Source organism: Pinus tabuliformis, chromosome Q, assembly GCF_031772625.1.
Source record: "Pinus tabuliformis cultivar Carrire ecotype Pingquan chromosome Q, CPIR1, whole genome shotgun sequence".
Lineage (NCBI taxonomy): Eukaryota > Viridiplantae > Streptophyta > Pinopsida > Pinales > Pinaceae > Pinus > Pinus tabuliformis.
Window position 1 is genome coordinate 1,357,389,912 of NC_142296.1, and position 16,789 is coordinate 1,357,406,700.

Consider the following 16,789-nt stretch of genomic DNA (forward strand, 5'->3'; position numbering starts at 1 on the left):
CAAGGAAATTAAAGCCTCATGAAAAACTCTACGCCACGCACGATTTAGAGTTAGCCGTTGTAGTACTAGCTTCAAAGATATTGAAACACTATCTAGTAAGGAAAAGCTTTATGCTCAAAAGCGACCATCAAACTCTACAATATTTGTTTACTCGAAGAGACTTGAATGCTAGGCAAAGACGATGGAGCGAATTCCTAAGTGAGTATGACTTTGGAATTTCATACATTAAAGGAAAAGAGAATGTAGTGGCAGATGTTTTAAGTAGAAGACCTCGAATATTTTCTCTCATACCTATCAAGGTAGACTTGAGAAAACGAATACTAGAATATCTCTTGAGAGACGGTATTTAAAAATAAAATCTGAGATCAATAGTAAAAATCCAAAAGAACCTAAGTTTGAAGGGTATGAACTAGAAGATGATGGAATTTTGCGATTCCATGGAAGGATCTACATTCCTGATAATGGGGATCTCCGAGATATCATCGTTAAGGAAGCCCACAGAGCATTGTAGTGTGCACATCCTAGTGTAAAGAAAATGTATGCTGATACAAAGAAACTCTTCTTTTGGGCAAGCATGAAATGCGATATTGTCCAAATCATTGCAAAATGTCTCAAATACCAACAAGTGAAGGCTAACCATTGTCATCCAGCAGGTCTCCTACAACCTCACGACATTCCTATGACCAAATGGGAGATAATTTCCATGGATTTTATCGTTGGGCTACCTCTTACTCCATGTTGTCGCACAAAGTGTCTAGGCACCGCAACAACGCTCTAAGGGCTATGTTGGAAATATTGAGAGGGGGGTGAACCGATATTCCTTTTCAATTGTTATTTTTACCAGTTAAATCATTTATATTAGAACACAAAATGAACAATAAGAATAAATGCTTTTATTAATATAATCTTTACAATAAATCAAGTACAATGTATATAGAGCTCTAACCTGTTGCCAAGCACCAACTTGGACTTTTTGTGAGGCTCCAACCTCTAGGGCACCAACCATGTCTTGTCAAGGCACCAACCTTGGATTTAGGAGGACCAACTCCAAGGACACCAATCCTTCCAATTCTGAGGCACCAACACCAAGGGCTCCCACCCTATCTTGTTAAGGCACCAACCTTAGATTTAGGAGCACCAACTCCAAGGACACCAATCCTTCCAATTCTGAGGCACCAACCCTAAGGGCTCCAACCCTCTGCTATATATTGTCTAAATATGTCTGGTAGTAATCTCTGCTCCCAAAATCTTCTTCACTGAGCTCTATCAATCTACAGCTTCACTGTAGTCTCCATGCTACATCATTAATGACAACCTTGTCTCATAGAAGGTATCACCATTGCTCTTCATTGTACCCAAGCAAAATCTCCCAGTCACATTATGATGACTAATACATCATGGTCTTCAATAGTCTCCACACAACTTCAATGTGTTTACAATGAACTGCACTAAGCTCTGCACAAAGACAACTCTTTGTTTCAACCCTCTGTCCTAACTGTCACACAGTAACTGCTTCAGGAGTGAGGCTTCAGGAGTAACTGCTTCAACAATGACTTCTTCAGAGGAGTAACTGTCGCAGTTGCATATTGTGCGTTAAATTAAAAAACAACCCTGTTCATACTCAGATAATCTTCTTAGATTCACAGAGCGCCCTTTTGAACTGTTATCTGAATCACTGTCAAACACAGGGCCGAGCTTTTCAATAAATAACCCAGTGAACAGAATGTTCGACCTTCGGCTTCCTTCTTCGCTCGCTCGACCCTTGACTTCCAATTTCGTTCGCTCGACCTTTGGCTTCTCGACCTTCGACTTCTCGATCTTTGGCTTCCTCTGTCTCTTCAAGTTCACGAGTTGTGAACTTTTTTATGCTCTATTTTTATGCCCGAGATAGATGCTTAGAACTGAAGCATTTCAACTTGTATATATATGAGTTTTGCCGATAACCAAAACACACGTTCATTGGGAGGAGAGGCCGACTTATGAATTTGCACATTAAAGATTTTATCAGAGAGGCCCTTTTTTTTTAATATTCATCCAAGGCTATACCCACATGGAGGTCCCACATTAATCGCAGTCGCAACTTTCAGAGGTTTGCACATAACATAGTAATTCCACTACTGCTGACGGAGCAAATGCGATATGATCTTAAGCAGTTGTTAATAAACTTGTCGGGTCCACAACCTTATCGCAATCGGCGGTTTGACATCCCTTAGAAACTAGCGATACTGGGGATGTGATATTGTATAAAGTCATGTTATAGTGGTGCAGCGGGTCCGCAATATGATATCGCAATCGAAGGTTTTACCGTGACATTTATGACCTGCAATACGAAAGTTCATATGGCAGATGCGATATAGTATTAAGGTGTATTATAATGGAACTATCGGGTCCACAGTACATATCGCAATCAGCAATTTAACGTGACATCCCGTTAAGACTTGTGATATGAACGTTTTCGATGAGGCGGACGCGATATAACATAACAATGTATTCTAATGGAGCGGTCGGGTCCGCATATCAAATCGCAATCAGGGGTTTTGTGAGGTGGCATATAATAGAACCCGCCAATATGATATGTCAACTCCTCTGGTTTCCACGGTTTATTCCTTCCTCCGATATTGCTCTTACTTTGGCATATGCGATAGATCTGCTTTGTCTTGGCTTGTCGCTCTTGTGGCTTCTTCTCACACCTATGACTTTCGATACACTGCTCCGATAACTCTTCTTCTGATAGTGCTTCTATGATGGCTTTCGATATCTTTCCTCCCCGGTTCCTCTGTTCCTATTATGTCTGTATTCAATCCTTGGATCCTCCATGAGCAGTATCATGATCAATGAGCATCAATGGGCAACCTCACATGTCACAAGAATTTGTCATCACAAACCCTGCCATATTGACATCAATGACAACCTAGATTAACAATCTCCCCCTTTGTCATTCATGGCAATATTCTTCTTCTCTCCTCCTTTGACATCAATGGCAAAAAAGGTGCACAAGAACTCCCCCTGTCGAACTGTTTCTGTTCTTTATGAATATAATATTTTTATGGGTATGTTACTCCCCCTATCGTGGTGCTCTTAGTTTTACTCAAGATAGAAGGATTGTTGCCTCATCATCGACTAGCGCATTATCCCCTCTTCATGTCTCAGAACTTCTTCATAATGCTTTCAACAATGCTTAAATATGCTCCACTTCAATGCTTCAAAACAAACTCCAAATAGTCATACACCAAATGTCCAAGTCCAATTTTTTATGCTTCTACACTGTATTTTGTTGTCTCCACAATCAGAATTAAGAGGCCTTCACAGTCCGAATCAAGAGAAAATGCCACTGAAATTGTCATTCTCGCTATCTTTCTTCAAATCAGGATTCCTTTGTATCTCTATGCTTCTCCTTAAGTTGTTGAGCTATATTCGACATCACAACATTCTCCCCTTTTTTCTAATATCTAATCAGTGACTATCTTTTAAATTATTTCTACTGGTTGACAACTTTTTGCAATGCTTCAATTATGCTAGATTCTTCCAACTGCTCTTGCTTCAAGCTCCATTCCCAGATGTGTTTGTTTGTTTGAAGGTTGCCTCTATTACTGTCCTTGATTTACCTGTTCTCACATTATATCCCTGAGTCGAGACATTCAACTTCTGTAATACCAACAACATAGTTATTTGCCCTATTTCTCTAGCATTGGATGGCCTTCTCTGCTGCTCCAATTTATGCTTAGTGATCAAGTGGAAAACATCTTCAACAACAGTCCAAAGAATGGTTACAAGATCATGTTCTTCAATGTAGTGCTCCTGAGAAATGATCTTTATCAAAGGATGATTGTTAATATAGCTCAACAAGGATTTCATAAGGACCCTTTCATGAATAGCTTCTGCAATAATGATCAAGAATCACAAGCTCCCCTTAACTGTATGCATGGTCTCTTTTTGGCAAAATCCCATCATCAAACACTTGAAATATCAAGAATATCTTCATCAAGTCAACAACATGTGTTGTTGGCTGGAGATTTCAAGAGATTTTCAGATTGTATTTGCTTTCTTCTCCATACTTGTGTAACTTTCTTTTCTGGCATGGTTCTAGCTTGTGTAGGAATCCAACTTAAGTTACAATCACGTGCCATATGACCAATGTTATGACACTTGAATCATTCTATGTTGTTCATGAATAATAATTCATGATTTCTTCCTATAGGATTGCTTCTCGAAGATTGTCGGGGACCATAGTGTCTATCTTTCTGGTATGCCCTACAATCTTTTGCCATGTGTCCAAAGTTTGTACAAGAATAACAATAACCAAGAAATATACTTTGGTACTTGGGAGAAGAAGGTTTCCTTGATGTACTTTTGAAGTCTTTCTGCCTTGAGATCCTTTGATTATAACCATTGCTTCCCGCGTCCTTGACATCATCTGCATTTCTTCTTGGAATAGGATTTCCTTCATTGTTGCCTTGACTCTTATCCTTGCCTTTGTTGGAACCGGGAGCATCAACATTTTTTTCTGGCTTCCTCACATCCTTTTTGTTTGAAGCATTATCATTCTTGCTTGAGGATTCTCCTTCATAGCCAAGACCTAATTTATCAAATGGAGATCTTTGATGGCTAAGCATGTCATCCAAGGCTTGAGAGCTCTTCAAGATTTTGTCCATCCCTTCAACCTTTTTCCTGAGGGAGACAATCTCTTCTTCCAATCTTTCACAATCATTATTCTTCTTAGCAAGTTGTTTCTCAGTTTCTTCCTTGATACGAGCAGCTTCATTTGCTTCTATTTTAAAAGAGATGATATCTGACTTCATTTTGAATATTTCTTCATTTTCTTTTGCTAGGCTGCTCTCCATTTCTTCCTTGATTCTTGTAGCTTTACATGTTTCGACCTTGAGAAGGTTGAGGTCGGATTTTAGTTTGAATATCTCTTCGTCCTTTGCTTTTAGTTGGCATATCATGGTGTTTCTTTCCTTTTTTGCTTCACCAACCTGTCCTTCTATGATTACCAATGCTTCCATTGTGTTCTCAGTTCCTTATGCTTGTTTCCTTGCTTCTTCTAGTTGTGATCTAAGGGAGGAGACCTCTTCCTTGTATTGACCAATCTCGGCTTCAAGTTTGTTCAAGCTCTGGTGCCTTTGTTCAAGGTGGCTTGACAAGTTAAATCATTTATATTTAGAACACAAAATGAACAATAGGAATAAATGCTTTTATTAATATAATCTTTACAATAAATCAAGTACAATGTATATAGGGCTCTAACCTGTTGCCAAGCACCAACTTTGGACTTTTGTGAGGCTCCAACCTCTATAGCACCAACCCTGTCTTGTCAAGGCATCAACCTTGGATTTAGGAGCACCAACTCCAAAGACACCAATCCTTCCAATTATGAGGCACCAACCCCAAGGGCTACCACCCTATCTTGTCAAGGCACCAACCTTGGATTTAGGAGCACCAACTCCAAGGACACCAATCCTTCCAATTCTATGGCACCAACCCCAAGGGCTCCAACCCTCTGCTATATATTGTCTAGATACGTTTGGCAGTAATTCTCTACTCCCAAAATCTTCTTCACTGAGTTCTGTCAATCTACAGCTTCACTGTAGTCTCCATGCTACATCATTAATGACAACCTTGTCTCATAGAAGGTATCACCATTGCTCTTCATTATACCCAAGCAAAATCTCCAAGTCACATTATGATGACTAATACATCATGGTCTTCAATAGTCTCCACACAACTTCAATGTGTCTACAATGAACTGCACTAAGCTCTGCACAGAGACAACTCTTTGTTTCAACCCTCTGTCCTAACTGTCACAGTGACTGCTTTGGGAGTGAGGCTTCAAGAGTAATTGCTTCAAGAATGACTTCTTCAGAGGAGTGACTATCGCAGTTTCATATTGTGCGTTCAATTAAAAAACAACCCTGTTCATACTCATATAATCTTCTTAGATCCGCAAAGCGTCCTTTTGAACTGTTATCTGAATCATTGTCAAACACAGGTCCGAGCTTTTCAATAAATAACCCAGTCAACAGAATGTTCGACCTTCGGCTTCCTTCTTCTTCCACTGGACCTTTCGGCTTCCTTCTTCGCTCGCTCAACCTTCGGCTTCCACTTTCGTTTGCTCGACCTTTGACTTCTCGACCTTCAACTTCTCGATCTTTGGCTTCCTCTGTCTCTTCAAGTTCACGAGTTGTGAACTTCTTTATGCTCTATTTTTATGCCCGAGATAGATGCTTAGAACTGAAGCGTTTCAACTTGTATATATATGAGTTTTGTCGATAACCAAAAGACACGTTCACTGGGAGGAGAGGTCGACTTATGAGTTTGCACATTAAAAGATTTTATCGGAGAGGCCCTTTTTTTTTAATATTCATCCAAGGCTATACCCACATGGAGGTCCCACATGAATCGCAATCGCAACTTTCAGAGGTTTGCACATAACATAGTGATTCCACTACTGCTGACGAAGCGAATGCGATATGATCTTAAGCAGTTGTTAATAAACCCATCGAGTCCACAACCTTATCGCAATCGGCGGTTTTACATCCCTTAGAAACTAGCGATACTGCGGATGCGATATTGTATAAAGTCATGTTATAGTGGTGCAGCGGGTCCGCAATATGATATCGCAATCGGAGGTTTTACCATGACATTTATGACTTGCAATATGAAAGTTCATACAGCGGATGTGATATAGTATTAAGGTGTATTATAATGGAACCATCGGGTCCACAGTACATATCGCAATCGGCGTTTTAACGTGACATATCGTTAAGACTTGTGATATGAAAGTTTTCGATGAGACGGACGCGATATAACATAATAATGTATTCTAATGGAGCGGTCGGGTCCGCATATCAAATCGCAATGGGGGGTTTTGTGCATTGGAATATAATAGAACCCGCCGATATGATAATGTTAACTCCTCCAGTTTCCACGGTTTACCTTCCTCCGATATTGCTCTTACTCTTGGCATATGCAATAGATTTCCTTTGTCTTGGCTTGTCGCTCTTGTGGCTTCTCCTCACTCCTATGACTTCCGATACACTGCTCCGACAGCTCTTCTTCCGATAGTGATTCTATGATGGCTTCTGATATCTTTCCTCCCTGGTTCCACTGTTTCTATTATGTCTGTATTCAATCCTTGGATCCTCCATGAGCAGTATCATGATCAATGAGCATCAATAGGCAACCTCACATGTCACAAGAATTTGCCATCACAAACAATGCCATGTTGACATTAATGACGACCTAGATTAACAGGCTGTCACTCTTAAATCCTTACTCACTCCATTTAGACTCTCTCCTAGAGAAGTCAAGGGGGGTAGTCCCTAGGTAAATGGATGAGGATAGCCTGTGAAAAACAGACTCTAGGAGATTTTAATGATGGACAACTTGATGCATCTAAATGAATCTCAATTAAATCAGATGAATAGATTAAACACCAACGTAAACAAGACACGACCACAAGATAGAAACAATTATAAACCAGTGCCTTTATGCTAAATTAACCGTAGATAAAGTAAAACAAGTTATCCAGAACACTTTACAAATATGTGATGAATAATGACAATCGTGAATAATCAATATAAACTCCCAAAACTGTATCATGCAAGAGATTCCAGATTTAAAATGATTATCGATAATGACCAAGATCTAGAATTAATTAATTTTCTCCAACTCTCCAACAGTCAATATAACTTAAAACATTTATCGTACTTTGACCGTAGAAGAATCATGAAAATTTAAGATTTAGCATTTAACATCAGAAACACCAAAGAACTTTAGATTAGCGTTTTAATTATTCTTTAGGCAATAACATCAATATGAAAAGTGAATAAGTAAAATAAATCAAAGGGTTAATAAATCGAATTTTTAGTGGGTCGTAGGCCACGTTAAAAATTTTAATTTTAAAGAGCAAATCCTTCAATTTATTTTATTCCAAATTCTAAAGTCACAGAAAAAACCTTTTAAAATTTTTAAATGTTTTTCACATCTTATAGATTTTTTTTATTTTTTTTTTAGAAAATTTAATTTTTTATGATTTTTAATGTTTAGAAATTTTTTAATGTTTTTTAGATTTTTAGCTTTTAAGATTTTTTTTATTTTTATGATTTTGTATATTTTGAGAATTTTAAATTTTTTGAGATTTTAATTTTTTTAGATTGTTTTTAAATTTAATAAAACAAATAAAATCAAAGTCAAAATAAAATAATGAAAACTAAAACCAAAAATAAAAAGGAGACCAAAATGGAACTTTGATTTTTTATTTTTTAAATGAATCAAAACAAATAAATAAATAATCAAATTTTAAACGCATTAAACTAACCTAAGCCTAAGATCAAATGAAACTAAAGAAATTTATATATACTAACCCTAATCATACCCATATGTGACAAATAAACAAAAAATCGAATGCGTGTTGCTGTTGTGTGCAGGTTTGCAGGTAAGAGTTCGACGACAGCGTAAAAAGGATGCGGAAATGCGTGCAAAGGAAGGCAGGCCGGATGGGGAAGAGGAAAAGTGATGGCAGCTCTGACGGAGGGAATGAAGGTTTGCGGCAACGTGAGAAGCTTGGGCAGGCAGCGTGAAAGGCAGCAGACAACGAATAGCACGCAGCTGGAAGGGCAGACGGATAGCGGGTTCAGGAAGTTGTTGCTGTGGAGGAAGGGAAGAACAGGTCAACAAGAAAGGAAGAGGAAGCGTGGAAGGAGAAGAGACCGAGGACTCAACAGCAGAATGCGTGGAGAGCAGGTTGGAGTTGTAAGGGATTTCGAAAAGGCAGCTGCGTAGGAGGGAATCGCAGGCTAAATGAAATCACGTGGGCAAATGCAAGGATAGTTGCTCGAGGGTGATGAAGAATGGACGTGGGTTTTTCCTGTTGCAGGTGAGCAGAGCAGGGGTAGCGATGGAGTTGGCTATGTGAGGGAAATGAGCGTGAAACGAAATGAGGGTTCACTCTTTGCTTGTTTGCTGTGTATGCAGGTTTCCTAGAGCAGAAGCTTGGACTTGAGCAGCAGATCAAATGCAGAGGGTATGGCAGCAAAAGAGAACTGTGTGAAGACAGAGGAAAAACTCAGGCAGACAAAAATTTCTAGATCTAAAAAAAAAAAAAATTAACCCAAACTCAGACAACAAAAATTTTCTTTCGAAATTTTTCCAGAAAACCCGAGGCAGCAAAGGAACTGCATTCAGAAAACGAATTTCACACCGATATGTTTTAATGCTTTAGATTTCCCGGAACTTTTAATTAAAATGATATATTCCTGCTTAAGATTTTCAGTGAAACCCTCACAAAATTTCCAGATAAAAATTTAAATTTAAAATCCTTGGACTGCAAACCTCTGGATAGAATCCCTGCAAAAGAAATGACTCTGACAAACCCCAGAGATCCAGATCTTACCCTCCAGGGCCTAGATCTGGACTCTACACGGTTTTCTCCTTCAAATCTGTAGCCGCAAGACAACAATAAAACACCCAAACGATATATACAATGACCCAAAAAACTAAAACCCAAGTCAGAAAACCAAAAAATAATTACAGATCTATGTACATAAATGACAGATCTATCAGATCTAGGGAGTGTGAGTCCGACTCCGCTCCAAGATCTGATAATCTGAGGCTCTCAACAGCTAGATCTATCGATTTGGCACACAAAAAAAAAAATGAATTTTAAAGGAGGTACTAAGCTCAAAACCCTTCATGCATCACCCATAAAAAAGACCTATGATAAGCCCAGGATCAAATCAAGTCGGGCTCTTCAGAAAACACGGATTGGGAGTTGGCATGTTCAGCGGAGAACTTCCCCGAACGCGCGATGATCTAATAATCAAGGATTTCCTGCAAAACTCAACATAGAGCGAGAAAACGATAATAAAATTCAGATTAAATAGAGATACATGTTATTATATTCAAGACTTAAATTATCATTCAAACCCCAGCAACTGATCAAGATACCTGTACTGAAATCACTCTTCAGAAAGCTATCATCAATGGCTAAAAAGATATCTATGCATGAAAATGACACATCTTACAGTATATCCACGAAGAGTGACACCAGCAGAGATTAACCCCAAAGTCTTTCTTTATTGCTCATAAGAGATTACAAGAGAGCTTTTCGCTTAGTACATGATCCAGAGATTGGATGATCTCAACTGACCACTGACCTCTTATTTAAAGATAAATTCTCCAATGGCTAGTTCGAGTGATCCACGTCAAAGCAATCTTGACCATTGATGAAGATCAAAATTTCTTTTAATCTCACCCATCGAAATTTTAAATTATTGAGGAAATTCGAAAATTTCAATTAAATGTATTTTAATTAATTCAAAAATTAAATTTTTGAATTAATTTCCTCAAAATTTTGACTTTGACTTAACCCCAGGGACCAAGGGCTTAAAATTGAGCAAAATAATTAATTTACCTTAGACCTTGGACCTCTTAAAATTAAATTTTTTAAGGACCAATGAATTTTGCCTTTGGAGAATTAAATTTACCTAGGACATAGAATTAATTAAATTTCTGGCTTAGAATTTTAATTAATTTTGGCCAGAAATTTTAATTAATTAACCTATGAGGGGATAAATTATTTTCCCAACCCTCAGGACACTTTACATCATGATTTTCACATTTTTTACATCACGAGGAGGAAAACCCATCTGAAAAAGACCCTCACAGACTACCCAATTTTGTGACACAAATATAATCCAGCAGACCAAGCAATTTGTAATAAAATAACCTAACCAAATAGTTAGGATTATTCCCAGATCACTTTTACATAGACTCGATCTAGAACACTAGGACTCCCCTAAAATCCTAGTGACAAAATCCACTCTGGCTTTGGGGTAAGGCTGAAGGAAAACTCTGCCGAACATCCGAGAATGGATCAGTGAGACAAAAAACCTCCCAGAATATAGATTGTCACCAAAAAATTAAGTTTACCTAAGCAATTACATACACGACACGGATCTGCTGAGATTATTTACAATTTACACATGCAGAAAGGGTTTACAATATAACATGATGATCAGGTTGACGATGATAGTTGAACGGCATGGACATGTCGATCAGGCGCTATCCCTTTTGCGAAAAAAGGGGGTGTACTGTATTGGGTCGTTGACACGTAGTGGTCAACACTCCACAAAGGCACAATGCCATTCTGGTTGTGGTGGATAAATTAACGAAAGGCACCCATTTCATTCCTGTAAGAGATACTTACGAAGTTGCTGACATAGCTCGGGTATTCATAAATGAAATTATTAGATTTCATGGAATACCTAAGAAGATTGTTAGTTTTTGGTAGCATCGGAAGTGCTCTAACCTTGAAATTGGTGGAGAGGCTAAGGCACATGAGTTCTAAAGAGCACAGAAACCATTTGGTGAAATTCCACCCGGATTGTATTTTATTAAAATAATTAATATTTTTAATGGGGTTCCTAAGTCTAAACTTAAGGAAATTAAAATATTAATGTATATTAATCAAAATATGGGTCAAAATGATCTAGAAGGCAGATCAAGTCATGTTTTAATCTTAGCTGTTGATTAGAGACTTAATCTCAGTCATTGAAGACTCAACAGGAAAAGTATAAAATGGAGGCTTGGGGTTCATTTGGAAACACACACAAAGAGAGAGAAATGATCTGGAGTTCGATTTCTGGGGCTAGGAAGCTGAAAAAATTGAACTAAGTGATAATTCAACAACAGAGGGGCAGAGAGAATCAGGGAAAAGGAATTTCCGGAGAATACAAACAAAGAACCGAGAGAGCTGACGCAGAGGCAGCGCAGTAGCCAAGAGAGCTGACGCAGAAAAGTTTCCTGTCACGTAGAATCCAGAACTGTCGTAACTGCCGGAATTGTCGGGAACTGCCGGGAGAGCTAATGTAGAGGGCAAAGAAGGTGACGCAAAGCCAGCATAGAAATCGCCGGGGTTAGCCAGTCTTGTGTTGGATCAGCCGGAATTCTGCCAGGTGAAGTGAGGTAAAACTCACTCAGATTTTCCACCAATACTTTTCTCTGTAAAGGATTGTTAGATGAGCATCCTAGATTTGTATTCAGATATTTCTCCTGCATAATAATAAACCCTCAGAACTGCTGCACCAGTTTTCTTGCATTGGGTTTTTTCGGGGGTTTTTTTGTCCAAAAAGAAGTGTCCTAGATATCTCGTTCTTTGCTCTATTTTCTGTTTCATGAGATCAAATATTTAATTAGTGTAGGCTGCAGAAGTAATTTGCTTCAGTATTCAGAAGAATAACTTGATGAATGTAATTTAAAAAATCAAGTAGGTGAAGTAGATTCAGATTTGCTGCAGTAGGGGTTCCTTCAGAGTGTATGAATTTTCACATGGTATCAGAATGTTGATTTTGAAACAGGAAGAGCAGATCAAATGTTGAGCAGTGAGGCCAAAACCTGCACTTGGCAGCAATTCAAATCCCCTTGAAGGGATTGCGCAGTCCTTGTCGGGAAGCAGATCCGAGGAAATCTCTCTTTGAGTGAGACGACAGAGAGGTACAATTTCCAGTTCGTGAGTTTGCAGAGGCAAAGGGAGTGACGCAGAGCCTCAGTGCAGTGCTTGAAGGGCACAGTTTCTGTCGGGGCAGAAATCCGTCGGAAAAGAACGAAGACACGTAGAAGGGGAATTTTCTCCTCAGAGAACTTTTTGCCAGAAAGTTCGAATTTCTCACTTATTGAGTAGCTGAACAGTGCTAAGCAGTGACTAGAGGAGTCAGATTGACAGTTGGGTGAGATGGCATCGCATGGGCTTAGAGATCAGGACAAGTTAGAAGGAGCTTCCAACTATGTCATATGGAAGACCAGAATCTTAGTTGTTTTGGAGGAATATGATCTCGAGGCCTACGTCAATAGTGTTGTAGTTGTTCCTGCTGACAACAATCAAAAGAAGAAGTACAAGGCCGAGCAGGGAAAGGCAAAGAGGCTCATTCTCAATGGAGTTCGAGATCATGTGGTCTCACACTTGCAGGGCAAGGATACAGCCCGAGAAATGTGGGAAGCCTTGTCTTCTCTGTATGAAGGCTCTTCCAAACAGCAGAAGATGTATTTAGAGCAGAAATTGCAGCGAACTTTGATGCAGAAAGGAGAAGGGGTGAACCTCTATCTTCAACGTCTTCAGGACACTAGAGACCAGCTTGTTGCAATGGGGTCAACTCCTCAGCCAACCATGATGGTGAGGATAGCCCTGAATGGAGTCTCGAATGAATGGCAAGATTTCGTCCAAAGCATATTGGGCAGAGAAAAACTACCTTCTTGGGAGGAGATGTGGGCAGCTCTTCAACAGGAGGAGTTAAAGAGGGACCTAGTGAAGGTCAACCTCAATGGCAGCAGTGGGAGTGGCACAAAGACGAAGGAGGAGGAGGAGAACGCAGCTCTAGCATCAAAGGGACAGCAAAAGCCGAAGCGAAAGGAGGACATTTCGAAGGTGAAATATCTCAATTGTTGCGAGATGAGCCACTATGCATCCTAGTGTCCTCTGAAGAAAAAGGATAAGGATGAGAAACATGATCCTAACGCTGTTTCAACAAAGATTGACGAGAATGAGTTTGCCATGAGTACCCATGCATCTCCAAGAGGGAGATGGGGCGATATTGCGCTGTAGTCGGAAAGATTACATGTGGGTTGGATCCTTGAGGAGTCCGCCTCTTGATTCAATTCCTTGCTACGAGAGCCTGAGATTCAGCAGTAGCGAGATGGACTTAGTGTCAGATGATGTAGTGTAGTGTTTGGAGGACAGATGCAGTAGCTTGGGACAAGAGATTGATCAGCACAGAGCAAGGTTGGCAGCAATGCAGATGGCACAGTGCAGAAGTCAGCAGCAGCGCAGAAGATTCAGAGGGCCAGCAACAGTCGAATTCCAGCATTCATTGTATTATGTTGAAAACAGTTAAGTTCAACTAATTTTGGATGTTTTTCAGTTGCTTCTCTCAGCAACTGAGTTGCAATACGGACGCAGTGTTAGCAGTGGCAGTGCTTGCAGCGTATCAAATGCAACGTTTGAGAGGGAGTTGTAGTACAGATGCAGCAGTGGCAGTGGCAGTGTCATGGGTACCAGTACAGTAGCAGCAGCAGCAGCAGCACAATGTTGGTGGCAGCAACAATGCAGAAAGGGAGATACTTCAGCAGCAAAGCAGCATGCAATTGGGCATTGTTGCTAGAACACTTTCCTCGCTAAGAGGGAGTGTTAGTTTTTGGTAGCATCGGAAGTGCTCTAGCCTTGAAAATTAGTGGAGAGGCTAAGGCACATGAGTTCTATAGAACCCAGAAACTTTTTGGTGAAATTCCACCCGGAGTGTATTTTATTAAAATAGTTAATATTTTTAATGGGGTTCCTAAGTCTAAACTTAGGGAAATTAAAATATTAATGTGTATTAATCAAAATATGGGTGAGAATGATTTAAAAGGCGGATTAAGTCATGTTTTAATCTTAGCTGTTGATTAGAGACTTAATCTCAACCGTTGAAGACTCAACAGGAAAAATATAAAATGGAGGCTTGGGGTTCATTTGGAAACACACATAGAGAAAATTGATATGGAGTTCAATTTTTGGGGCTAAAAAGCTGAGAAATTCAAACTAAGTGATCATTCAACAACAGAGGGGCAGAGAAAATCTGAGAGAAGGACTTCCCGGAGAATACTGACAGATAGTCGGGAGAGCTGACACAGAGGCAGTGCAGTAGCCGGGAGAGCTGACGCAGCAAAGTTGTCTGTCACGTTGAATCCAAAACTGCCGGGAACTGCCGGAACTGCCAAAGCAACCAGGAGAGTTGACGCAGAGGGCAAAGAAGGTGACGCAAGGCTGATGCAGAGTCAGGGCAGAAATAGTCGGGGTTAGCTAGTCTTGTACCGGATCAGCCGAAATTCTGTCGGGTGAAGTGAGGTAAAACTTGTTGGAAATAATACTGAGAGGGGGGGTGAATCAGTATTATCACATCAATAAAACTTTTTCATTTCCATATTCAGATTCATATATGCTACTTCCACAACTTCTTATGATTCGGTTAGTTGATCCTTAATGAGTGCATTAGAACATTATCAACCATATTAACAGTAAACAGGTGCAGTAAAATAGAACAGATCATCACACATAAGCCACACACATGAACACCATGATATAAGGTGGAAACCCAATGTGGGAGAAAACCACCTGCTGCAAGTCATCTCAATCTTCTTCTTAATAAGAAAATCCTTTTACAATATTTCTGTACTGGTGCAGTCTTATACCAATATGCAGGCTTCTACCTGCAGAGAGCTACAACCCTCTCTCATTCTCCAGTCTCTCCTGGAAGGGAGCTACAACCCCCATAGTTCTTGTACTAGCCGATCCCTTTACTAGTACGCAGGTTGCTACCTGCTACAATGCTCCAAAGTTTTCAACTGCCACTGGAAGGGAGCTACCACCCCCTTTGCTCTTGTACTAGCTAAGATACTAGTACGTAGGCGCCGGCCTACAATCTTCTCTCCTCCAGGTACCACGTTTCATACATTTTCAGACTGGATACTCCTGAAGCACAACACATAATCTGAAAGGCCACGTTTCATCCAATTTTCATACTGGACCCATTAATATCATTGAAGCACATAATCAACCAATCTTCTGAATCACCCAAACACTAGATCAATACATATACAAGGATAATATATGTGTTAGCACCCAGATCTAGTCCATCAGATCACATAGATATGAGTCATTATGATCCTGATCCAATATTAGTTCTCATCCATCAATACTGAAGCTAAACACAACCAACCAAACAGGATATGTAGAATACTGACATCTTTAAACTGTCATCAGAACCCATCAACAACTAAGACCACCTGTGACTTCAAATATCATAGCTCAAATTGTATACGCTACTACAATGAACCAAACCTGCATACATACGCGCTTACACCAAAGCCAACCCGCGTACAGATCTATAAATATTCAAACATGACTTGCAGCGATTTCAAACTTAAGTTATACCCAGTTCAGATCATTACAAGCGTCAGTATACAGATCTAGAATAAGCATAATCAAATATATAGAGATAATTCATTTCAAACCATTTGATCCCGATCTATCCTTAGATCTTGTTCTCCATCAACCGGTGAGATCCCTCTTTAGCTCAGATCCAGATCTGCACCATAACCCAATCACAATATTCCAAATCTAGCACTTTATCAGATATTCAATAATTCAGATGATGCTTTGCCAAATGATCTCCTTCCTCTTTTATAGTCTTAGGCCTTTCACAATACCACGGTCCAAAACCATAATAACACAATACCACGGACCCAATACTTGGGATCAACACTTTTGGATGCAATACCACGGACCAAAACCATAGGATCAAAAATTGTCGGACTAATACCATGAACCAACCATGAAAGTGCGTGAGATCAACACTTTTGGATGCAATACCACGGACCAAAACCATAGGATCAAAAACTGTCGGACTAATACCATGAGCCAACCATGAAAGTGCGTGAACTTTTCTCTTCATGAAAGGAACTTTTCTCTGCATGAAAGTGCGTGAACTTTTCTCTATATGAAATAAACTTTTCTCTGCATGAAAGTGCGTGAACTTTTCTCTACATGAAAGAAACTTTTCTCTGCATGAAAGTGCGTGAACGTTTCTCTACATGAAAGAAACTTTTCTCTGCATGAAAGTGCGTGAACTTTTCTCTACATGAAAGAAACTTTTCTCTGCATGAAAGTGCGTGAACTTTTCTCTACATGAAAGAAACTTTTCTCTGCATGAAAGTGCGTGAACTTGAAAATAACTTTGCTGCACTATAATTTATCATC

The 16,789-nt window shown here is 39.5% G+C and overlaps 1 protein-coding gene across 2 annotated transcripts in view; it reads right to left on the reverse strand.

Annotated features, from left to right (window-relative positions):
* LOC149224960 (uvrB/uvrC motif-containing protein) overlaps positions 1–16,789 on the reverse strand; it is a 250,537-nt gene that overhangs the window by 154,106 nt on the left and 79,642 nt on the right. The gene's annotated exons all lie outside the window — the stretch shown is intronic.